Here is a 26,165-nt window from a genome sequence, read left to right as displayed (position 1 = left end):
ATTAATTAGGAGGTTCAGGCATTGTTGTGGACCAGAAGGAGAAGGGAAAGGGAGTGTTTATTCAAGAGGAAGGACCTTCAAAGGAGGCGAAGCAAGATCTTGGTAATCCACCAACTGAAAAATCCCTTTACTATTAATATAGATGAAAATGATATTCAAACAAATAAGGAATTTTAAGAAAGAAAGTGATCTTTATTAAATAGGGAGGGCTGAGTTAGAAGGATTGGGAGGGTATTAGGGTTTGGTGTCATGAGAAATGGGGTAGAAAAGTGGGTGTCAGGCCATTGGCAAATAAGTTCCACCTAGTTTTCTTTGACTCACATGAAGAAAAAACGAATGCACTTTCTGAGGGACCCTAGTTTTTGGATGGGATTCAAATGCACATCATAGACTAGACACCCAATTTTGACCCCTGGTCATTTATGATATCTGAGAGCTCAGTTTGGTTTAGATTATACAACTTGCTCGTGGAATACTAGTCAGATGACATTATCAAAGACATTGGTAGGAGGATTGGCAAGTACATTTTCATGGAATCTCCTTTAGTAGATTAAAAATGGGGTTTATACTTTAGAATTTGTGTCAAGGTGGCCAATGAAATGGAGTTCCCTGAGGAAATTGAATTGGTGTTTGAGAGTATAATATGGAAAGAGACCATCAAATGCGAAGAGAAATTGGACTTGTGCCCTAACTGTAAATCAGTGCAGCATGGAAAGGAGAAATGCTTTATAGAGGTAGTAGTCAAGGCTCTGAACAAGTTTGTGCAATCTCCGATGGTTAAGGTAGATAAGAGAATATCAAAAAGGGTTCCTCTTTTTGAGATGGAAAAGGAACTAATTGAGTCAATTTGGGTGGAAGGAAAAATGTCCTTGCACTTGGAGGATCTAGTGAGGGAGGTGGGAGAATCAGAGGTAGGTGAGATTGCACAGAATCAGACTAGAGAGGTTGAGCTTACACACTGAACCTCTATCAAGGAGTGGAAAGGATACAGACGTAGGATCAACAAAAGATCACAAGAGTCATGAATTTGGCTTTATGTCTCCTCAAGAATAGGGGATAGTCCTGGAGGACCTAAGCCTCATCAGTTCTAAGACTCAAGGAGGGGAGATTAAATTTGTGGAGGGAACAGGGGATGCCGAATCAGAAGGGGATACAGAAGAGAATGGGGACTCAGACTCCGAGGTAGAAGATAATTTTGAAGACTTTCAAGCTGGGATCATGGAGGCTAGGGGGCTAAAGAAAATCCAATTTGGGATAAAACCCTAAAGGTGAGGTCCAATAGAAGGATGAGATGCAATACAAACAAAGCTAGATTGGCAATTGTAGGCGAAGCTAAGGGGCACACAAAACTCTTTAAAACCATTCTAAGAAATAGGAAGGAGTTATCTCTTCACAAAGAGCCATGAGGATTATTAGTTGGAATGCTAGGGGCTTAAACACCTCTAGCAGATGGCGCATGTTCAGGTGCCAAATTGATGCTAAACCTGATTTAGTTTTAATTCAGGAGAAAAAATTGAAAAAAGAAGATTGGGAGTTCTAGATGAGATGTTGTAGGTAGTGGGATGGTACCTTTGTAGAGGCAATTGGATCAACACGAGGTTTGGGAGTATATGGGAAGTTGAAGGCTACATGTATAGTGTTAGAGAAAAGTTTGAACTAGTTGTTGGTATTACTCACAAACTATCAGAGCAATAGAACTTGGAAGGTCATTAATGTCTATGGATCAATCGCAACACAAGAGAAGAGGAGGGTCTGGTAGGAAATTTCAGATGTACTAGCCAAAAGTAGAGGGGATAAGATCATCATTGCAGGGGATTTTAATGCTACACTCAATAGTTCTGAAAAGCAAGGTGGAAATAGCAACTACACTAGGGTTCAACAAGACTTTCAAGAATTTGTGGATATTAACATGCTCAGAGATGTAGATTTTTTGAAGGGCATATGTACTTGGACTAATAGGAGAAAGGGATTCACAACTATTGCAGACAAGTTGGATAGATTCCTTCTATTTGGAAACTGGACGAAGGAGGAGGATTAGTAAACAATCTCTATTCTACCTTTTAATGGATCAGGTCACTTCCCAATTCAAATTGATTTCTCTTCAGATAACTACTCGGGTGGATCCCCTTTCTGATTTGAAAAAATGTGGATTAGGAACCCAACTTTATGTGATTTAGTCAAACAATGGTGGGGAGAAGTATGGGTTATAACACATTCCAAGATGTTTATATTCCATAGAATTCTCACATATATAGTGGACTAAATAGCACTTCAAAAACATATTTTTTTAGAGAGACTGGATTGAAAAGGAGCTGAAAACATTGAATGAAATTATTATAGAGAAAGGCATGTCAGAAGTAGAATTCATCCAGGAACAAGAGCTAAAGTGGACAAGCTGAGTGGATGGCAAGAGAGGAGAAATTCTAGAGGCAAAAGTCTATAGAGGTGTGGCCCAAGGAAGGAGACCATAATACTAAGTTTTTCCATAATTGAACAATGGTCAATAGAAGTAGAAATAGGATTTTTGAACTGACTAAGGAAGATGGATCTATCATTCATACCAAGGAAGAGATAAATCAGGAAGCAGTCAAGTTTTTTCAGAATCTGTTGAATCAAGCCAATCGAGCATAGGATATGGTTGGAGCTAATTTTATTGACACCATCCCCAAGATCATTTCAGAGGAAGAAAATAAAGCACTCACAAGCCTAGTGAGCTTGGAGGAACTGAGGCTAGCCATCTACTCTATCAACCATGATAAATCCCTAGAGCTAGATGGATTCCCAACTTGTTTTTACCAAACCTATTGAGATATCATAATGGAGGATTTGTTGGGGAAAGTTGAGGAATCCCGGAAAAAGAAGATAGTGATGGGGGCTATCAATCACACTTTCATAGCCCTCATTCTGAAGAATAAAGAGGCTTCACGCATGGGGGATTTCAGACCAATTGCATTGTGCAATATGATCTATAAGATAATCACTAAAATCATTGCTCTAAGGTTGAGGAAAATCATAGATAAAGTCATTTATGAGGAACAAAGTGAATTTATTCTAGGTAGATTCATTGTAGAAGGGATTATTATGGATCATGAGGTTGTCCATTCTATCAGAAAGTCAAGAATGCCTTTCATGATAGTAAAATTAGATATTTTAAAAGCATATGATTTTGTAGAAATGGAATTCTTACTGAAAGTTCTCAGAAGATTCGGGTTTGACAATAACTGGGTGGATTGGATTAACAATTGCATTGGGAATCCTAGATTTTCAGTTCTAATCAATGGAGTAGCTCAAGGTTTTTTTGGCACCTCTAGAAAAATAAGGCAGTGACACCCTCTATCCCCCTTTTTATTCATCATCATGGTAGAAACTCTAGGGAGGAGCATCTCTAAAGTCAAATTGGAAGGAAAGTGGCAGTGGGTGGAGGTTACGCCTGGGGTAGAACTGATTACACATCAACAATTTGTTGATGACACTATCCTATTTGGAGTGGCATCAAGGGGGAAAACTAGGACTATGAAAATAATACTTGACAATTATAGTAAAGTGTTGGGTCAATCTATAAGTTGGAGAAAGTCAGAAATTTTATTTTTCAATGTTCGGCTAGGATTACAGAGAGAGATTGCCAAGATCCTAGGTCTTAGAGTGGTTGTCCTTCTACGTAGATTCCTGAGCATGCCTCTGTTTGGAGGATTGAACAAGAAGTGTTATTGGGGGAAGCTGGTTGAGAAGTGTAATCTCAAAATAGAATCTTGGAAGGAGAAATGGCTATCTTTTGTTGGGAGGCTTTTGATGGTGCAGATAGTCCTTTCTGCACTCCCTGTTTACTCAATTTCTTGTCTGAAACTCCCTACTTCTGTGGAGGAAAGCCTCAATCAAATTATGAGGAGATTATTTTGGAGTGGGCTGCATGAGGTTCAGAAGCAGCCTCTACTCTCATGCGACAAAGTATGCAAACCTGTGAAGGCAGTTGGTGCAGGGATCAAACAATTGAAGATCGTGAACTATACTATGGGGCCAAATTGGCTTGGTTGATGAGAAGGACCAATTTCAAATGGGCTAGGATTATAAGAAAGAAATATCTGAACTCAGAGGATTCGATCAACATTGTTAAAATTAGAGATCCACCAAGAGGGTTAGCCATCGGGAACTTTGTTTGTGACAGTAGAAGCATCATCTCTAAACATGTAACTTGGGAAGTGCATAATGGTCAAATGACCTCCTTCTGGGAGGATTCTTGGGACGACCATCCCAAAGTTTATGAGAATCCTAATCTACAGGAGATCGGGAGGGAGTCGACTAGAGTTTGGGGTAAAGAGGTATCCAATTATGGGAGATTGGTCAGCTTGGATGGAGTGGGGAGATGGCAGTGGAACTCCCTGAATGAACATAATGCTCCACATATCAAAAAAGATACATTGGCAAAGACTCTTTGGAATAGATCTATTCCAGTATTAGGAGATGGTGTGCCTATGCTAATGGAGAATACAAAGTGAAACTAGGATATAAGATAATGGAGGAGGCAAGGGGGATAAATAATTGGCCCACCAAGTTGTTATGGAATAAGGATGTTCTACCTAAGGAAGGAGTGTTTGCATGGCTTTCCATACAAAGGAAGATCCTTACCCATGATAGATTGGTGAAAATGGGTTTCACTGGGCCCAGCCGATGTGTTCTCTGAAAAAGTTGTGAGGAGGATGCAAATCATCTTCTTTGGAAGTGTCCTTATGCTAAATTTTGTTGGTTACAAATTAGGATGAGGCTGAATTGGTAGACCTCGGATTCCTATAGTCTTATAGATTATTTTATGGCATGGGCAGGTAAGGGACACATAGGCTTCTTTAGTAAGATTTGGATCGTAGCTCCTTCTATCATTATGTGGGAAGTGTGGAAGGAAAGGAACCAGAGGATCATTTAGGATTCAACAATCTCAAGGAAAGACCTGGCAAGAAAGATAGTCAATTCTATAGTGGAAGTTATAAATGAAGCAGCTAAGAGGAATTATAAACACTCCAATGTTTTCTCTAGTAAGGATAATGAGTTGATGAAAAGTTTCTCGAGGCTTAAAGTTCCTTCAGGGGGTGGTGAGGGAGTTGCATTTAACTCAAAGGAAGCTAGGAAAAATATGGTTTGGATTGGCCCTAAGAAGGATTGGGTCAAAGCCAATTTTGATGGTGCCTCATAGGGAAACTCAGGCTAGGCGGGGATTACTTGCATTTTAAGAGATGAGATAGGAAGGATAATTGGGAAATTTGTAGAGCACATTGGAATAACCACCAATAATGAGGCCGAGGTGTGAGCTGCCTTGCGAGCTTTGGAAGTGAGTGTGCAATTGGGTATAAAACATTTGCACCTAGAAGGAGATTCCTTGCTAGTGATCAATGCAATTAGGAAGAATGAAACACCCAGATCGAAGCTTCGTACATGGCTACACCTAATTATGGGGCTCTGAAAATATTTAGTGAGTACAAGTTGAGTCACATATATCGAGAGGGAAACTCGGAGGCTGATGACCTAGCCAAAATGGCAGCCAATAAAGTCGAATGTCACAACATCCTCAATTGATGAGGTCAGTTGATGGGGAGAACCTGGTTACTCTAAATTGGGGGTGGTGAGGTGGTAAGGATGATGCAATAACCATATGGGGAATCATGTTGGGTTGAGTGATTGAAATGCCCAAGTAGGTGATTCTGTTGGCATTATATTCAGTTAATAATGGAAGGACAACGGTGGATTTGGGAATCATGGTGGAAGCAATCTTTTAATTTTCTGAAGTACAGTCCCTAGATGGATGTGATATTGAGTCTATTGTCACAATGATAGCTCTCATGGGAATTTATGGGAATTGAGGATCATTAAAAATGAAGGACATGAGGCTTTAATGAACTATAATGGCAAGCCATCATTATTTGACGCATCCTTTTTCAGCTTTGCAAGATAAATGTGGGGACTATGGGTGTGTTTGTTCATTATTGGATTGTGAAACTTTCTTTTCTAAGAAACTAAGGGGATGGATACTTTGGTTCTACTTGAGGCCTCTGAACAAAAAATAGCTTTTTTGGGAGATATTTTGGAGAAGCAGCTATTACAGGTTCTTGAATAAGGCCATGCTCTCATTCTACATATCGTGAAGAAAGTCTTGGGTGAGGAGTTTTTAGGGCAAGGTACAAGTACATAGTAAATTCTGATATCCCTGCAATGTTCCTGGTTGTGAGTGTGTAGTTAAGGATTTGCAAACTGTGCATCAAGAAGGTATGTCAAATGATTTTCCAACACTCCTTCCTGGGTGGAATAGATGAAGTCTTGGACAACATTGACGAACAGAGGAGAATGTCGTTGGCTCATTATTTTTACCGAAGTGCAAACATGGTGGTGAAGAAGATCTCTCTGGTCCAGATGTCGAAAGTGGAGAAATTCAGAGCCTCCTTTCTTGACCAAAATCAGAGCTTGGCTTTTCTTTTGTTTGTCACCAAAAGCCTGGATAGACCAAAAACCTTCAATCTGGCGGAATATGTCAGAATAGAAGGCCTGGATGGGAGGCGGGATATCAAGGTTACTGAGGATGGGATTGAGATGGATGGAAATGATTGGGGGCTGGGAGATGGTGAAATTTGGATCTTGGAGGATGGGCATGACATTGAGGACATTGTGGTAGGACTGGCCCATGTGAGATGCGGGCTTGAATGCCATGTAGTGGTAAATGTTGTGGCAGCTAGGAAGATGAGGGATGCGGCAAAACAAGATACCTCCTCTGAGGATGGCTCTGGATAGGGGGTAGGTCTTGGTGTTTTTAGGTTTATAGAAATTTGTTTTTGTTTTTGTTTCGGGTGGTTGGTTGTAATGATGCAGGGTGGTCTAGTGTATGGGTCTGAAGCCTCTGTCTGAGGTGCGTACAAGTTTTTAGCCTCTATCCGAGGTGTATATGTGTATATATTGGTATTTTGCAGATATAGTGTGGCTGAGTTTATTGCAGTTTTGGGTTTGTCCATTTTTTAGGCAAATGGATTACAGTCACCTCCTTCATGTAATAAATTTATAAGCAATACAAGTGCTGGCCTATCCAGCTATTAAATGATAAAAAATAATAATAATAAAGTTTACTTAATTAATAATAAGTGGATTAAATGATTATTTGATTGGAGGGAAATTGATTAATTAGTAAAGACGAAATGTGATGATTAAATTAGTTTAGAATAATAAACATTAGCCTAATTAAATAATTTAATAATTATTTAATTAACAAAGATAAATAATTAGTGTATTAGCGATAAGACATTTTTAGGTGTCTACACTAAGCATAACAAAATTAGATAATTTTAATAGTTTTTTTGCCATTTCCTTATAGGTTTTTCCCTATATAGCTAACCATTTCACTTCCTAAGGAATACATGAGTCTATCCATTTCAATTTCCTAATGGATTCCATTAGCTACAACTTCTAATAGGAATAATGAGAAAACTAGGAGAAGATACAAATTACATGTGTGATTGGCGAGTATAGAGCAAGGAAAGAGAAGATTGAAGGACATGCATACCTAGATGAATTTATTTGGAGGAATTTAGAAAACTTCATAATGATGAGCTAAAATGCTAATCAAAAGAAATGGCCAGGCATGCCAATTGTTTGGTAGTAAACTATCATAAGATGCCTTCTTATAGAATGAATGGACGAATGTTTTTAATAATATTTATGAGGTCAAATAGCTTGTCTATGGGACTCATGGGTAGTCAGCAAAGTAAAACATGGTCCAAAACATTGTGTCTGCTAAACTTCCTTTTCCTTCTACATCTTGAATCTTCTACTATGTATCTTGATCATGAAGTTTGCAACTCTTGTTATCTTTTCTTCTTCAAATAGATTACTCAAGGTGTTTAAATTTAGTGTTTCAGTATAGTTGATCCAAATATCCTTGTAGGCTAGACACTCCATGATAAAATATCATTATATCTCCACCACTCCTTGAGTGCAATATCTACATCTTGTATCTACCCACTCCTCTTTAGATATCACCCATCATCCTATTTCCTCTCAAAATTCATTATTGATCTTGCAAGAAAATCCCCACTTTTCATATTCCCTACAAAATATTATAAGTAGAGATGCAAATCCCCCAACTCATCAATCATCTCTAATAATTGAGCAACTACATCCCATTCATTGATCAAATCCACTTGCTGCAATGTAAGTTGATTACATTGCCTTTTTTCTTCTTTTTTTCAAAATTTTTATTGTTTGTAATCTAAGGTGAACATTGAATAGGATTTACCTTTTTTTGTATTGGTTTGATTATTAATTTTGTGTTTACACCAAACATATTATTTAATCCAGTGTTTACCTTGACCATGTTATTCTTTCTATAGTTTGAATAAATTATTGTGTCTTTTATTTACTTTTAGTTTGACCATTAATTTTTGTTATGCTCAAACAAAGAACAACAAAAACCTACCGAATGAAAGAACTATATTATTCACCTTAAATCTTTATTTGTAGATATAAAGCTTCTAAGATTAATTATAACACTATCACATATCTTTATCAATTAGAACTGGCATCAAATAGAAAACATAACAATCATAAGCGACTATTTCTTCAAATCTTAAATGGAAAATAACATTGATAGAGAGGCATGGATGAACTTCTAACCGCATACCTGCAGTAAGTTGACTGATCTTTATAGAAGAGAATAAAATAGTTGTTGTATGCATGGTTTATCTACATAGCCTATCTAATTTCTCATAACAATATTTCCATGAATCGTTATTGATATGTCCATTCACTTGTGCAATGGATGAAAGAGAATCGTTAACCCATGTAATGCACTATTCACTATTATGTAATTTTTGATATCCCCCAAAAACATTCTAATATTTTTGGCTTTAATATTATTTATGTGATTTTTAATATTGCAAAAAAAACATATTAATCACTTTTATATAAATGGTTTGATTTTTGGCTCTTCTAATATCATTTCTCTTCAATTTTTAATATCCCCAAAAACATATTACTCGCTAGTCACTCCTATATAAATAGTTTGATTTTTGGCTCTTTCGAATATCATTTCTCTGGAATTTTTAATATCCCCTAAAAATACACTAATCACTCCTATATAAATGGTTTGATTTTTGGCTCTTTCCAATATCATTTATCTCTGCTATCTTATCTTCTATAATTGAGTGGAGTCTAAGGGTGGGATTTCATGAAGTGTCTAAGGTCTCATGAGGTCAAAAAAAATAATTGGAATCTTTCTTTAAAAATTAGTACAATTCTTACTTTTTAAAATTGCAGCTTTGAGAAGTGGAAAAGATAAGTGGCCAGAAATTGCCCCATTAGCTTTTTTATATCTGCAATTGTTCAATTTTTATCAATTATTTTTTAATTAAAGTGTTCCCTATGAAAAAATGCCTTGGTGTGAGAAATCAATGACTTAGAATTCGGTAGAAGCATGCAAGACAAATGTAGTTCATCACAAGCTTACACGTATTCACGATTCTCGATTACGGTTGGTTTCCACATGACTAGTTTTTTAGTGCATGGTAGAACTTTGAGATGAAAATATATGCCTTCTTGTCATATTTTACTAAAACGTTTTTTCTACCGGCCATTATACGTGAATAGTAAGAATTTTGTGCTATTTATTACTACAAATATTATTCAAGGTTTTTTACATAGGAGTGGTTGAGGTTGTTGGGAAAATAGGTGTTGTACACCTTGCATAATAATGTTTGTAATTGTAATATTTAATTTTTATGTGGTTACCTGATGTAGCCAGATAAAACATAATCAATATAATAAATGAGAACCCAAAAATTAACACAAGTCTGGATCAAATGTTCTTCATTATCCTTCCCTGCAAATTCCAATCATTCTGCTAGTACAATGAAATTGTCCCTATTTTAATCAACAACCAAGAATTTCTTTTTTGGGCAGTTTTTTACAAAATCCAAAATTTGCCTTTTATGGAAATTTTCAAATCTATCCCAAAAATCACGAAATCTTTTGGAAATCTAAAAAACATTCCTACGGAACAAATTGCCAACTTTCTGACCCCATAAAGATTACGAGTTCAAAATTAACTAAAAAACCAACTTTCTAAAAACCCGAAAAAAAGTAAAAGCCAATTTTGAGGCCTTAGATGAAGGAATCTGGCCCTGAAAATTTAATTTTTTTGAGACCCTACCGCACTAGGTTTCATCAAAATTCCAATTTACTCCTCAAGATACACGTCCATGTAAAATTTCAGCCCAATTGAACAACCGAGTCAAAAGTTATGACCCCACGAAGTCCCTGCAACATTTCCCATGGATGTGTAATGTGATATTTAATTGATGTTGCACATGGACGTGTAACATGCAGATATTCCTTGGGAATATTCTTGGGAGCACTTGATGAGTTGTATTGTAACATTGGGATATATTATATTGTATTTATTTAATATTGGAGAAATTAATTAAATAAAATACTGAATATTAGATGTGGGGTCAAGGGGGTAGGTAGCCCATGGTATTTGCACATGGTATTGTGGCACATGGTTTTGATGCAATACCACTTGGTGATTTTGTGGGATCTTATGTTTATAAAAGAAACCACAAGGGTAGTTATTTGGATTAGAGTCAGCTAGCCAAGTTAGCATTTGTGAAGGAAGGAAGCATAGCTTGGAATGTGTTGGTATTTTAGTAGGTGTTGACATCAATGACAAAACCATACCAAAATACCAACAATCTCCCCCTTTGGCATTGATGGCAACACAAGATGGAAAAACCATCAAAGTGCCAAAACACATGTTACTCTCAGGGGGAGTAGTTGGAATTTTGTATATGAACTTGGCTTGGTAATAACTTTGGCATTTGATGTCAAAGGGGGAGAGATTGGTATGGAAAAACACAAGGAAACACATGTTACTCTTAGGGGGAGAGATTGATTACTTTGGGAGATTGTTGGCTTTTGGTATTTGGCATTTTTGTTTTGGCACTTTGATGGTTTTTCCATCTTGTGTTGCCATCAATGCCAAAGGGGGAGATTTTTGGTATTTTGGTATGGTTTTGTCATTGATGTCAACACCCACTAAACACTTATCAACTCTGGCACTTTGGAGAATCAGCAACATTCACCAGCAAGCGACTTATGTGCAGTCACCTGTATCTAGTACACCGACAGGATATAATGATCACCGACACTTGGAAGGGAAAGGAAAACACTTGGTTATGTCAAAGACATCGTGTGGACACCATGTCTTGGAGTTTTGTTTATTGGTATATTCTTATTTGCATATTTGTTGTTGCCGGCAAATAGGTCCAGGTTATACATCGACAAGTTTATCTTTTCCAATTCAGCATGGCACGCTATGGAAATGACATATTGTTGTTGTAAATGCATTAAGCCGACATGTTGAATCAGTTATTGCATCGGGCATTAATTTATTTGTAAAATGATTTTATTGTAATATCTTGTAGAGCTGACCTACTAAAATTGGTCTTAGGTTATGATATAAATGTAAGATCTTATTTGTAAGATCAAAGAGGGAATGCGAAGAAGATTTGTGTGAAGGTATATGCGAGAATAAGCAGAGCTATACACACAGACATCATTTGAAGGTGAAGGAAGATTTTGTGAAAGCGTATCAAAACTACACCGGTACTGAATCCAGCATATGAAGATGCTATTTTGAGTAGTACATCCTTATTGGATTTAACCATCCAATTTTAGTCAGTGTGACTCCTATTTTGTGTTTGAGCAGTGAGCTCTAGGCGCTTGGCCTTTTTGCATGTGCAGACCCCATTTGTATACACTTACTATCTGTAGTAGTATCATCTGATTGTGGGTAAGGTTTTGCACCATGGTTTTTCCCCTTACAGGGTTTCCATGTATAAATATTGGAGTTATGTGTTGTGGATGACTTTGTCTTTTTGTTTCATGCATTAATATTTACCAGTATTACAATTATCTGATAAAACTATCCATCGGTATAAAAGATTGTTTCACCGGTATTAAGCAGAAAGTTGATTAAGTTGTTTTTGGTTTAAATTTATTAGACAACTGATTCACCCTCCCCCCCTCTCAGTTGTCTCTGGGACCTAACAGGATGTGTGGTTACTATTAGGATAATCGGTGAACAACTGAGGGGGGGGTGAATCAGTTGTTAACAGATTATAACATTTAATCCACTTAATAACCCTTAACTAGATTAAGTACCGGTAAAGAAGAAACAAATACTGGTAAAAAATACAACTTAATAATTAAACAGATAATTGATGCAAAGCAACCATACCACATAACACCATGATTTGTACGTGGAAAACCCAGAAAGGGAAAAATCACTGTGGGAAGCCTACCCACATTTAGATGATACTTCTGCAAAAAGTATGTGTTACAATGAGGGGCCTGCACATGCAAGAAGGTACACTGCCTAGAGCGTACTGCTCATTACAAAAGAGTCTCACTGACTACATAGAGGCAACAACCATCTCAAGATAAATGGACAACAATCCAATAGAGTGAACTACCAGAGATAGCATCTATCATGCCTGATTGCAGTCTCGGTTAAGCTCAATACTGGAGGCCTTTGACCTCTTCATTAATCCCAATTCGATCACCTATAATCGACCAAATCTCCTTCGCATATGATATTACATTCCAAGACCACGACACTATACAATGAGATCTTACATCATTTTATACAACCCTAAGGCCTAAACCAATTAGGTCAGCCACCTAAAAGATATTACAATAAGATCATTACATAAATCCATATTACAATGATATGCCATGTCAGCTTAAGACCAAAACAACAATAACAAATCCATAAAGCATCTCGAAACATCCCAGTAACATGTAGAGTGCGCATTAGCATGATACCGGTCCATAATCTAGTTAGGTACCAGACCTATTCAGGGTCCACCATGCTAAAGAAATGTCTTCAAGAAGTTGAAGCTCGATCAAAAAACATCTTCAGCTTCCTGAAATCCATCTAGAAGCTACACCAACACCAATTATGCATCATGTTGAGATTCGTCAGAGAAAGCTCTATCGGTAAAGCCTTAATCCAATACTAGTAAGGGTTTACAAGAGTGTATGATATCATCTGATTACCAAGTAAATACCAATTGACCAAAACATTCTCCAGAAGCATGTACCACATGTAACCAAACATATTCCATATATCCAAACATGTCGGAAGTGTCCAATAGATAGTCTCTTCTGCCAGTAACACTAGATCTTCTATCGGTAACCAAAACCTATATGTTGATAACCAACCATAATAGCTAGCATTGACATCAATGAAAAAACATCAATGCAACACATAATCAATTCATCCATAATGCCAACAATCGCCCCCTTTGGCATTGATGGCAACACTAGATGTGAAAAACATCTAAGTACCAAGAAATGCCAAACAAATATCCCCCTGTGGAAGATAACCAACAATCTCCTGAATATCAATAGCTCTCCCCCTATGAATGATATCTCTGAATTTATTTTTCACATCACTATCACTCCCCCTTCAACATCAATGCCAGAAATCTGACAAAAATATCAAAGCAATAATGTAAACCTCTGAATCTCAAAGATGACTACTCCCCCTGAATAGTAACACCACTCATTAGTGTCGGAATGAATAATGTATTTGATAATGCATGTCAGACTGATGACAAACTGTATCAATCAAGTCTCTATCAGAGGGGTAGAAACCCCTAACTTGTCTCTCAGTTACTCAAATGATTCCTTAGATAGTGGTTTAGTGAATATATCTGCAATTTGTTCTTTAGTGTTCACATAAACCAATTTGACTTTCTTTGCTTCTACCTTGTCCTTCAGAAAGTTATACTTTATTGATATATGCTCAGTCTTAGAGTGAAATACCAAATTTTTAGACATGTCAATAGCTGCAGAGTTATCACAGTAGATAACTACCAATTCACTACAATTTACCCTGATATCCTTCAACATTTGCTTCATCCACAAGACTTGAGTGCAATTACTTGTTGCTGCAACATACTCAGCTTCTGTAGTAGATAAAGAAATGCATGACTATTCTTTGTTGATCCATGAAACCAATTTCTTTCCAAGAAAGAAAGATCCACCATAAGTTCTCTTCCTATCATGAGTATCTCTTGCCCAATCTAAGTCAATATATGCACATAAAGTGAAATCATCATTTTTAGAATACCATAAACCATATTTTGTTGTTCCTTGCAAATATCAGAATATCCTCTTTACCACACATTCATGATTTTATTTAGGATTACTTTGATATGTTGAAACAATACTTACTACATTCATAATATCCGGTCTAGTCTGTATTAAATATAATAGACCACCAATCATAGACTTATACCTTGTCGGATTTACCGGTGAAGAAGTATCCTTGATAGATAATTTCTCACTTGTCACCATAGGAGTACTTACTGGTTTGGAATTATCCATACCAAAATTCTTCAACAATTCCCTCAGATACTTAGTTTGATAGATAAAAATGTGTTTGTCATTTTGAGTAATCTGCAAACCTAAGAAAAAATTCATCTCACCAATCATGGACATTTCAAATTCATTCTTCATATTGTTAGTAAATTCCATGCATAATTTATCTTCTCCTCCAAAAATGATATCATCAACAAATACTTCAATAATCAGAATATCATTATCAGTGACCTTATAATATAAATTACTATTAGCACTACCTTTAGTAAAACCAAGCTTCAAAAGATATTTATCCAACCTTGCATACCAAGCTCTAGGAGCCTGTTTCAAACCATATAAAGCTTTCTTCAATCTGCAAACCATATATTTATCATCTGTCAGTGAAAATCCATCAGGTTTCTCAATGTAAACTTTTTCCTCAAGTTCACCATTCAAAAATGCACATTTAACATCCATTTGATAAACATTATAGTTCTTATAAGCTGCATAGGCAAGAAATAGTCTAACAGCTTCAATTCTAGCTACAGGTGCAAATGTCTCACCATAATCAATTCCTTCCATTTGAGAATATCCTTTACAAACCAATCTAGCCTTGTTTCTTACAACTTGACCATCCTCATTCAGTTTATTCCTAAAACCCCATTTAGTTCCAATAACATTCTTATTTTTAGGTCGGGGAACTAAAGACCAAGTCTCATTTTTCTATATCTGATCTAATTCATCTTCCATAGCTTTTAACCAATGTTTATCCTTACGAGCTTCAATAATAGATGCCGGTTCACTTTGAGAAATAAGACATACCTCTTCATTTGCCACTCTTCTTCTTGTCATAACTCCCTTGTTCCTATCTCCAATAATTTGATCTTTAGAAAGATTTAATCTTACATACCTTGGTGTCTTTTGAACTTCAGGTTCACTTCTCTGATCATCAGTCACAGTTGAATTTTCTGATTGTGTCGATGTAACTGTCTTAGTTTCTTATACTGGTTGAGGCATTGCCGATTCAGTTATGATCATCTCCACTACCGGTTCCCTGTCATATGATATAGAATGATTTTTGTATTGCTCATCCACTTTCACATTAGCACTCTCCACAATTTTCTGCAATCTTTTATAACATCTATATGCTTTTCTTTGAATTGAATAACCAAAAAATATCCCTTCATCACATCTAGGATCAAACTTTCCAATTGAATCATCTCTTTTGATATAGCATTTACTTCCAAAAATTCTGAAATATTTAACAGTAGGTGTATGTCCAAACCATAATTCATAAGGGGTCTTACCGGTTTCACCTTTGATGTGAAATCTGTTGAATGTGTAGAATGTTGTACTCACTACTTCTCTCTAGTAGATATGAGGCAATTTGGCTTCCATCATCATAGATCTTGTTGCATCCAAAATGGTTTTATTCTTTCTTTACACCACTCCATTCTGCTGAGGAGTCTGAGGTGCAAATAAATGTCTCCTGATTCCATTTGTCTCATAATAACTGTTAAATTCATGAGAAGTGAACTCACCGCCATGATTTGATCTTAGACATTTGATTTTCAATCCAGTTTTTGTTTCAACCTTTGCTTTAAATATCTTGAATTTCTCAAAGGCTTCAAACTTCTCCCTTAGAAAAGTCACCCACATCATTCTATAATAGTCATCAATAATTAACATGAAATACTTATCACCTTGAAAGCTTCTAGTCCTTGTTGGACCACATAAGTCAGTGTGAATCAAATCAAGTACATCATTACATTTATCATATATTCTCTTAAAAGAACTTCTAACTTGCTTTCCCAATTGACATTCCTTACATACCAGATTATGAGGCTTCATAATCTTAGGTATATCTCTATCTGCCTTAGTTGAACTGATCTTAACAATACAATAAAAATTAACATGACACAACCTCTTATGCCATAACCAACTCTCATAAATATGAGCAATCAAACATGTCTTATTACTAGTGTTCAAGTGAAAGATATTACCTCCAGTCTAAATAGCGGTTGCAATCTCCAAACCCATCTTGTTAATGATTTTGTATTTTCTATCTTTAAAATGAAGTTGGAAACCCTTGTCCACCAATTAACCAACACTTAAAAGATTATGCTATAAACATTCTACATAATAGACATTATCAATGTGATGCTTGTCATCCAAAGAAATAATACCTCTACCTCTAATCATACATGCTTTGTCATCTCCAAATCTAACTTGACCACCATTGTATTCTTGCAGGAATAGAAAATTCCCTTTATCTCCAGTCATATGATGTGAGCATCCACTATCAATTACTTATTCATCCTTATCTTCAACTTTTGCTGCTAGGGCCTTTTCTTCATTTATGATAGCCGGTTCTGATTTATATTCCTTTAAAGAATAGAACACCCATTCATTTCCATTGTCGGATCCACTAGTAGAATCTTTTGTCGATTCATCTCTAGAGTCGCCAGTAACTCCTTCCTCATCTGCTATGTAGAATTGTTTACTTTTCTTGAATCTATATATGTTTTGGTTAGGCTTAAATGATTTCTTAACTCTTTCCTCAAACCTTGCATTCCTTTTAGGACATCTAGATGCAAAATGACCAATCTTATTAGATGCAAAACATTTAAAAGGTGATTTTCCTTCATACTTACTTCCTGTCGGACCTTTAAGTACTCTTCTAGCAAATAAGGCTTCAAGTTTCTCAAATTCTTCATCTTCTTTCCTCATGTCTTCCAATTCTTTTGCATATAAAAATTTCTAATCACTTTTGCTGATAAATGATGATGATGGTGCATGAAAAGAAGGTTCAGACTTTACAGGTCTAGAAGATCAAAATTCTTCAAGCTCAAAAGCAGATTATTTCCCAATCAAAATGTCTCTGTTAACTGAAGAGTTTGTCATTGTTCTTAGCTCATTAATTGCAGTTGCCTTCATCTTGTAAGCCGGTGGAAGGGCTCTCAAGAGTTTGGAAACTATTTCATCTTCACTCAAAAATCCTCCACAACATTGAATTCCCATAACAATCTCATTTACTCTTTCCATAAACACAACAATTCTTTCATTGTCTTCCATCTTTAAGTTTTCATATCTTACTCGGTAACCATCAAGTTTAGCAATTTTGACAGTAGGCTCACCTTCATTCAGAGTTTGCAATTTATCCCACATAACCTTTTCCGATGATTTATCAGTCAATCCCATGATCTACTGATCAGTAAGTGCACACAAGAGGGCTTCTCTAGCTCTGCAATCATTTTCAATATTCTTGTCCAAGTCTGCAGGAGCAGGATTGTTGGATGTCAGATCATAAGGTGTGTATCCTTTCTCAATGATCTCCCAAATATCCTTGCCAAGACATCTAAGATGAGTCTCCATTCGAATTTTCCATATCCCATAATTTGTTCCATCAAGCTTAGGGATTTCTCTTCTAAAAAATAGTTGTCGATGGATTAGAAGTGTTAGCTGTCATAGGATCTACCTCAAGCAGTTAAGCTTCTGCAAAAGAGGACCAAAGCTCTAATACCAATTGTTAGGATAATCAGTGAACAACTAAGAGGGGGGGGGGGGGGTGAATCAGTTGTTAACAAATTATAACATTTAATCCAGTTAATAACCTTTAACCAAATTAAGTATCGGTAAAGAAGAAACAAATATTGGTAAACAATGCAACTTAACAATTAAACAGATAATCAATGCAAAGTAACCATACCACATAACACCATGATTTGTACGTGGAAAACCTAGAGAGGGAAAAACCACGATGGGAAGCCTACCCATAATCATATGATACTTCTATAGAAAGTATGTGTTACAATGAGGGGCCTGTACATGCAGGAAGGCACACTGCCTAGAGCATACTGCTCATTACAAAAGAGTCTCATTGACTACATAGAGGCAACAACCATCTCAAGATAAATGGAAAACAATCCAATAGAGTGAACTGCCAGAGATAGCATCTACCATCCTTGATTACAGTCCCAGTTAAGCTCAATACTGAAGGCCTTTGACCTCTTCATTAATCCAAATTCGATCACCTATGATCGACCAAATCTCCTTTGCATATGATATTACATTCCAAGACCACAACACTATACAATTAGATCTTACATCATTTTATACCAACCCTAAGGCCTGAACCAGTTAGGTTAGCCATCTAAAAGATATTACAATAAGATCATTACATAAATCCATATTACAATGATATGCCATATCAGCTTAAGACCAAAACAACAATAACAAATCCATAAAGCATCTCAAAAAATACCAATAATGTGTAGAGTACACGTTAGCATGATACCGATTAGCATGATACCGATCCATAATCTAGATAGGTATCAGACCTATTCAGGGTCCACCATGCCAAAGCAATGTCTTCAAGTAGTTGAAGCACAATCAAAGAACATCTTCAGCTTCCTGAAATCCATCTAGAAACTACACCAAAACCAATTATGCATCCTGCCAAGATTCCTCAGAGAAAGCTCTATCAGTAAAGCCTTAAACTAATGTTGGTAAGGGTTTACAAGAGTGTATGATATCATCTGATTACCAAGTCAATACCAACTGACCAGAACATGCTCTAGAAGCATGTACCTGTTGGCATTTCAATAGAAAGAAAGATTGTTGATATTCATTAAGGATATTGAGAAGGTTGTTGAAGATTATTTGATATAATTGAAAAAGGATGATAACTATCTTTATAACATTATTTTGTCATTGATGTCAAGAAATTTATTTTCTTATTCAGTTTGATGTTGCCATATCTTGAGAAGATTGATTTGAAGGGAATTAAGATGTCGGTAAGTGACACAGAAAGAATGTGATAAGAAAGGGGAGAAATAAGTTATTCAATGGGAAACTATTACCGAGTTAGACAATGATGAGATCATGATGTTTAGATTGTTTTGATATCCTACATATGTTGTTGATAGTAAGGTTAATACTATACTATGTGATTGAGCAAAGAACCTAGTCGGTAAACCCTAAGGTTATCAATATCGGTTAATGAAGGCAGAATGTCTACCGAGTAAAGTTTAGTATTTACCGAGTCGCAACCGAGTTATGACATATCACATTATTTAATGAAGGATGCTGAAGAGTTGGAGATAAATTAATGATTGGTATGTCATGCATGAAGTTTTTTAAGGATCTACGACAATGGAAAATCAAGAGAAAAATCTACAGCGCAGATTGAATCGCAATAACCTTGTGCAAGTTCCAAGAAAGGAATGCAAGTCCCTAGGCAAGGTAAAACATTTTCAGATTGAAGGATACATTGAACCTAGTCAAGATTGAAGATTTGACAGATAAGATTGATCATGGGAAATGTGATCAAGGAGATTAAGTGGTTAGCAATTGTTTATAAATAAGGAATTGTTGATAAACAATGTATGTGGGCAAGTGTAAGAACGGGGATGCTACATAGTGATTACCGAGCACAGAAGCTTGAAGACCCATTTGAATAATAGAGTAGTGAGCCTAGCAGAGGGACAAGATAAGTCCTATGACAAGATTGTTTTGAGAAAATAAGAATCTACTTTAGCATTTTAGATGTGAAGTTGCAGATATATTTATTACTATTGTTTATTCTGTAAGTAACAGGAAATCTCTTAACCGAGTGGACTTAACAGTCTTATTTGTAAACCCTCTAGTAAGGTAAAATTCTAAGTGAATGTTTGAAATCCTTTGACAAGGTCACTTCTAACAAAGTGAAGATCCTAACAGATCTAAGGGAAATCCCTTAACCGGGTCACATCTAGCAATGTGTTTGTAATGTTTAACAGGATTTGGTTTTAACCAAGCATACTCTAGAAGAGTATATTTCTTAGTGGGTCCAAAATCCCATAGTGGTTTTTCCCTATTTGGGTTTCCATGTTAAATCTGATGTTATATGTGTTATGATGATTATGTGTTTATGAGTTTGCATGTTTAGCAGTTTTTGGTTATGTTGCTGAAGTTTAAGTTACTGAGGTTGAATCTATTTATTTTATGGAAGATTAAGTTTGTATGATTCACCCCCCCTCTCATCTTGTTAGCTATTGGCATCAGAACTTTACAATTGGTATCAGAGAATTGGACTCCGAAAGAAAAGTTTAAAGGTACTTGAGGCAAAGATCCAAAGATGTATAAAAGGGATGCACCAAAGCTGAACGAGTCAAGCTTCTCCACATGGCAGAAAAGGATGAAGCTGCATTTATCGAGAATTGGAGAATATGCAACATATTATTTGGAGAATGATTACATACCACCAAGCACCAACCCGATGACCTTGGAAGAGATAAAGGCAAAGAAAGAACATATTCAAGCTATGATTGAAATAACATCAGCATTGACTGACTCAGAGTTTAATGATCTAGAAGGCTGCAATGATGCAAAAGAAATGTGGACCAAGCTTATATCTGTGTATGGCGGTGATGAACATGTTCAAAGAGAAAATGTAGATAGTCTAAGAGGACAACTTGAATCCATGAGAATGAATGAAGTTGAGAACATAACCCAATATAGTACAAGTTTAAAGGAGACTATCAATCAAATTAAAGGAGCAGGAGGAACTATTGAAGAAAAGGATGTAACAAGTAACTTGTTGAGAACCCTTCTACCTGCTTATGCCATTCGAGTCTCTGCAATCAATGAATTGAGGTATGTACCTAACATGCAAGTTTCTTTGGATGCTACTATTGGTAAGCTACATGCATTTGAGTTAAGTAATTTTGATAATAGTGGGTCTTCGGTAAACAAAGTTGAATCTGCATTCAGTTCTTTTCATATTGGCGAATCTGATGATTAAATTGATAGAATGAGTAAGTACTCTGAAGGGAATCATAGTGGAGCAAGTGAAAGATTTCGCAAGAACATGGAAGAAGTGCACAAACTGTATGAGGAAATCAAGAAGCAAGAAGAGTTTGAAGCATTATTAGCCAGAAGGTTACCGAGAGGAAAAGGTAAGTATAAAGGAAAGCTACCTTTAAAATGTTTCAATTGTGGTAAAATAGGACATATGGCTTCTAACTACCGTGACAAAGAATCTAGTGAAAAGAGAGAATACCAAGATAACAGGCAGAAAGACAACCAATATAGAGGACACCGAGACTTTAGAAGGAGAGACAGAAAGACATGCCTAGTAGCTGATGAGGAATCCAACGATGATGAAACTGATACTGAGGAAGTTGTTTATGTGGCTATTAAAGATGGATCAGATGAAGAAAGGTATGAAGAAAAGGCCCTAATATCTCACATAAATAATAATGATTCTTGGATCATAGACAGTGGATGCTCACATCACATGACAGGTGATAAACACAAGTTTGTTAAATTAGAAGACTATGATGGAGGCTATGTAAGATTTTGTAATGATGCACCATGTCCAGTGAAAGGTAAAGGATCTATAACACTTCTTGACAATGCTAAATGTGATAATGTATACTGGGTTGAAGGTTTAAAATATAATTTGTTGAGTGTAGCATAGCTAAATAATACAAGATACCGAATAGAATTTCAGAAAGGAATTGTCAAAGTTCATGACAAGCATGGAAAGTTAGCTACTACCGGGACACAAACAAAAGGTAATACATTTCATCTTGACTCAACTTGGAACAAGTGTCTTTATGCTAAGATAGATGATACCTGGTTATGGCATAAAAGGTTTTGTCATGTAAATTTTGATAATCTGATCAAAATAAGTAAGAAGCACTGAGTAAGAGGTTTACCGAGTCTGGAAAAACCTGAGAATGCTATATGCTAAGGATGTCAGATGGGTAACATGACAAGATCAAGCTTTACAATTAAGTCCTACACTTCTAAAGGAATTTTAGATCTAGTACACACTGATCTTTGTGGTCCCATAAAAGTTCAAAGTTATTATGGTGATAAATATTTTATATTATTTGTGGATGATTACTCAAGGATGATGTTAGTTATGTTTTTAAAAGAAAAATCAGAAGCTTTTCAAATGTTTAAATGGTACAAGGCAAGAGTTGAAAATGAAACAGGAAGACAGCTAAAATGTCTTAGATCTAATAGAGGAGGAGAGTTCACTTCTGATGAATTTAACTTATTCTACAATGATAATGGTATAAAAAGACAAGTATTTGCACCTAGAACACCTCAGCAAAATGGGATAGCCGAGAGAAGAAATAGATCAATTGTAGATTGTGCTAGAACCCTGATGATAGAAAAAAGGGTACCTCAAACATTTTGGAGAGAAGCAATCGACACTGCAGTTTACACCATGAACCGAGTTCAACTGAAGAAAGGAACTATGAAGACACTATATGAGATCTGGTATGACAAGAAACCTAATGTAAGTTATTTTAAAATCTTTCGAAGTAGATGTTATGTTCACAAAGATGAAAAAAATGGAAAGTTTGATCATAAAAGTGAAGAAGGAACATTTCTTGGGTATTCTTCTAGAAGTAAAGCATTTAAATGTCTTATCAAATCATCTAACAAAATAGTAGAAAGTGCAAATGTGAAAATTGATCGATTTGCAAAAAGAAATGATGAAGGAAATTCCAAAGAACCAGAAGATTATGAAGAATTCATTTATGTTCAACCGAGAAGTCCTACCGAGAAAGTTGCTGAAGAAAATGAAGATAATGTCTAGTTGCTGAGTGATGAAGAAGATCATACAGAACCTACCGAGCCTATATTAGCCAAATATGTTAGAAGACATCATGCATCAAGTCAAATTATAGGAGATGAAGATGATCCAGTAATGACAAGAAACAAATTGAGACAGAGCACATGTCTGATATCTGAATTTGAACCGAGAATAGTAAAAGAGGCATTTAACAGTGAAGATTGGGTAAATTCTATGACAGAAGAGATTGATCAAATCAAGAAGAATGACACATGGACACTGATCCCAAGACTGAAGGACAAAAATGTAATCAATACAAAGTGGATTTTAAGAAACAAGCTAAATGAAAAAGGTGAGGTCATTCATAACAAAGCAAGACTAGTTTGCAAAGGTTATGCTCAAGAAGAAGGAATAGATTATGGTGAGACTTTTGTACCTATGGCTAGACTTGAGGGAGTAAGAACATTGTTGGCATATGTTGCTTTCAAAAATTTCAAGGTATATCAAATGGATGTTAAATTTACATTTTTGAATGGTATACTAGAAGAAGAAGTTTATATTGAATAGCCTGAAGGATTTGTTGAAGACAAGAGTAAAGATCAGGTATGTAAACTAAACAAAGCTTTATATGGTCTGAAACAAGCACCTAGAGCATGGTATGAGAGACTGCACTCTTACTTAATCAAGATTGGTTTTATAAGGACAAGTGAAAACAACAATATGTACATGAAGAAGGATGAGGACAATGGAATACTGATCTCAGCCATATTTGTTGATGATATTATTTTTTGTGGTAATGACTCCTTATGCAAGAATTCTGGAAATGAAATGTGCAAAGAATTTGAGATGTCATTAATCAGTGAGATAAAGTATTTTATAGGTTTACAGATACTGCAAATGAAAGATGAGATCTTCATTACTCAATCCAAGTACATAAAGAAAATCTTGAAGAAATTTGGAATGGAGGATTCTAAACCTGTAAGTACTCCTATGACTACTAACTGTAAACTATCAAAGAAATTTGCATCTGTTGATGAGACACTTTACCGATCTATGATTGGGAAGTTGCAATATGTTATGCATAGTAGACCGAATATAGCACATGCAGTAGGTATTGTTGCAAGATTCTCTGTAGATCCCAAGGAAACCCATATGACAACAATCAAGATAATTTTCAGATACCTGAGAGACGCTGAAGATTATAGCTTAGTATATGAAAAGAGGAATAATTTTGATTTAAAAGTTTATACTGATGCTGATTGGATAGACAACATTGATGACAGGAAAAGCACAAGTGGTGGAGCTTTCTTTTTAGGAGAAATACTAGTGAGTTGGCTTAGTAAGAAACAAGGATGTATCTCACAGTCAACAACAGAAGTTGAATATGTTGCTGCAGCATTGAATTGTACCAATATAGCATGGATCAAACAACTGTTGGAAGGTATAAATGACAAAGTTACCTAGCCAGTAACTATATTATGTGATAACACGAGTGCCATTAACATTTCAAAGAATCCAGTAATGCACTCTAAGACAAAACATATCTCTATAAAGTATCATTATCTCAGAGAAGAAATTCAAGAGAAGAAAGTGCTAAAATATATCAGTTCAAAGGAGCAATTAGCAGACATCTTCACAAAGCCACTGCCAAGGGACACTTTTGAGTATCTCAGAAGCAAGTTAGGGGTCCTACCCCTTTCTTCTACTCACTGACAAATTTCGGTGAAAGCATCAATTCGATGAATCTACATAATATTATGTGTGGATTGATGCTAATTTATGTACTTTAGAAGGTTTTCTAAAGGTGTGTAGGAAATAGTGAATAGAGACAAGTTGGTTTTACCGAGACTAAGATGATACATAGCAAGGCAAATCACTTCACAAAGGAAGAAATCATGATTTAGTTCTTTTACTTTTTGGCATTATTGTCAAAGGGGGAGAAGACTAAATGGTAAAATCCTAAATGAAGAAGATAATAGAAGACTAATGACAGGGGGAGAAGATTACAAAAGGGAGCAGACTAAATGCAAGACAACAACTCAGAAGCCTAATGAAAAAGGGAGAAGACTTCAAGAGATTTTAACAGCTCAAGGATAATAGGAGAAGTCTAAATGCAATCTGAATCTGAATCAATTTGAATATCTTGTTGGTATTACCATTCAAAAGTTGGTTTTTCCATCAATGCCAAAGGGGGAGATTGTTGGCATTTGATATAACTGAAAAAGGATGATAACTATCTTTATAACATTATTTTGTCATTGATGTCAAGAAATTGATTTTGTGATTCAGTCTGATGTTGCCATATCTTGAGAAGATTGATTTGAAGAGAATTAAGATGTCGGTAAGTGAAACAGAAAGAATGTGATAAGAAAGGGGAGAAATAAGTTATTCAATAGGCAACTATTACCGAGTTAGACAATGATGAGATCATGATGTTTAGATTGTTTTGTTATCCTACATATGTTGTTGATAGTAAGGTTAATACTATACCATGTCACCGAGCAAAGAACCTAGTCGGTAAACCCTAAGGTTATCGATATTAGTTAATGAAGGCGAAATGTGATAGTTCTGATACTTAATATAAGTACAGATCCAACAACCAACAAGATGAGAGGGGGGGGGTGAATCATACAAACTTAATCATCCATAAAAACATCAGATTCAACCTCAGTAACATATATATCAGTGATATAATCAAAACTGTCAAACATGATAACTTAAAAGCATATGAACAATATAAACCTCATAACACCAGATTTAACATGGAAACCCAAATAGGGAAAAACCACTGTGGGATTTCAGACCCACTAAGAAATATACTCTTCTAGAGTATGCTCGGTTAAAAGCAAATCCTATTAAAGATTACAAACACATTGCTAGATGTGACCCGGTTAAGGGATTTCCCTCAGATCTGTTAGGATCTTCACTCTGTTAGAAGTGACCTTATCAAAGGATTTCAAACACTCAATCAAAATGTCACCTTGCTAGAGGATTTACATATAAGATTGTTAAGTCCACTTGGTTAAGAGATTTTCTGTCACTTTCACAATATAACAATAATAAAATCTATCTACAACTTCACATCTAAAATGCTAAAGTAGATTCCTATTTGTTCAATACAATCTAGACATAGAACTAATCTTGTCTATCTATTGGGATTCTATACTCTGTTATTCTAATAGGTCTTCAAGCTTCTGTG

This window comes from Cryptomeria japonica, chromosome 1, assembly GCF_030272615.1.
Source record: "Cryptomeria japonica chromosome 1, Sugi_1.0, whole genome shotgun sequence".
NCBI lineage: Eukaryota > Viridiplantae > Streptophyta > Pinopsida > Cupressales > Cupressaceae > Cryptomeria > Cryptomeria japonica.
The sequence above is the reverse complement of the archived record's forward strand: the minus strand, read 5'-3'. Positions refer to the sequence as shown.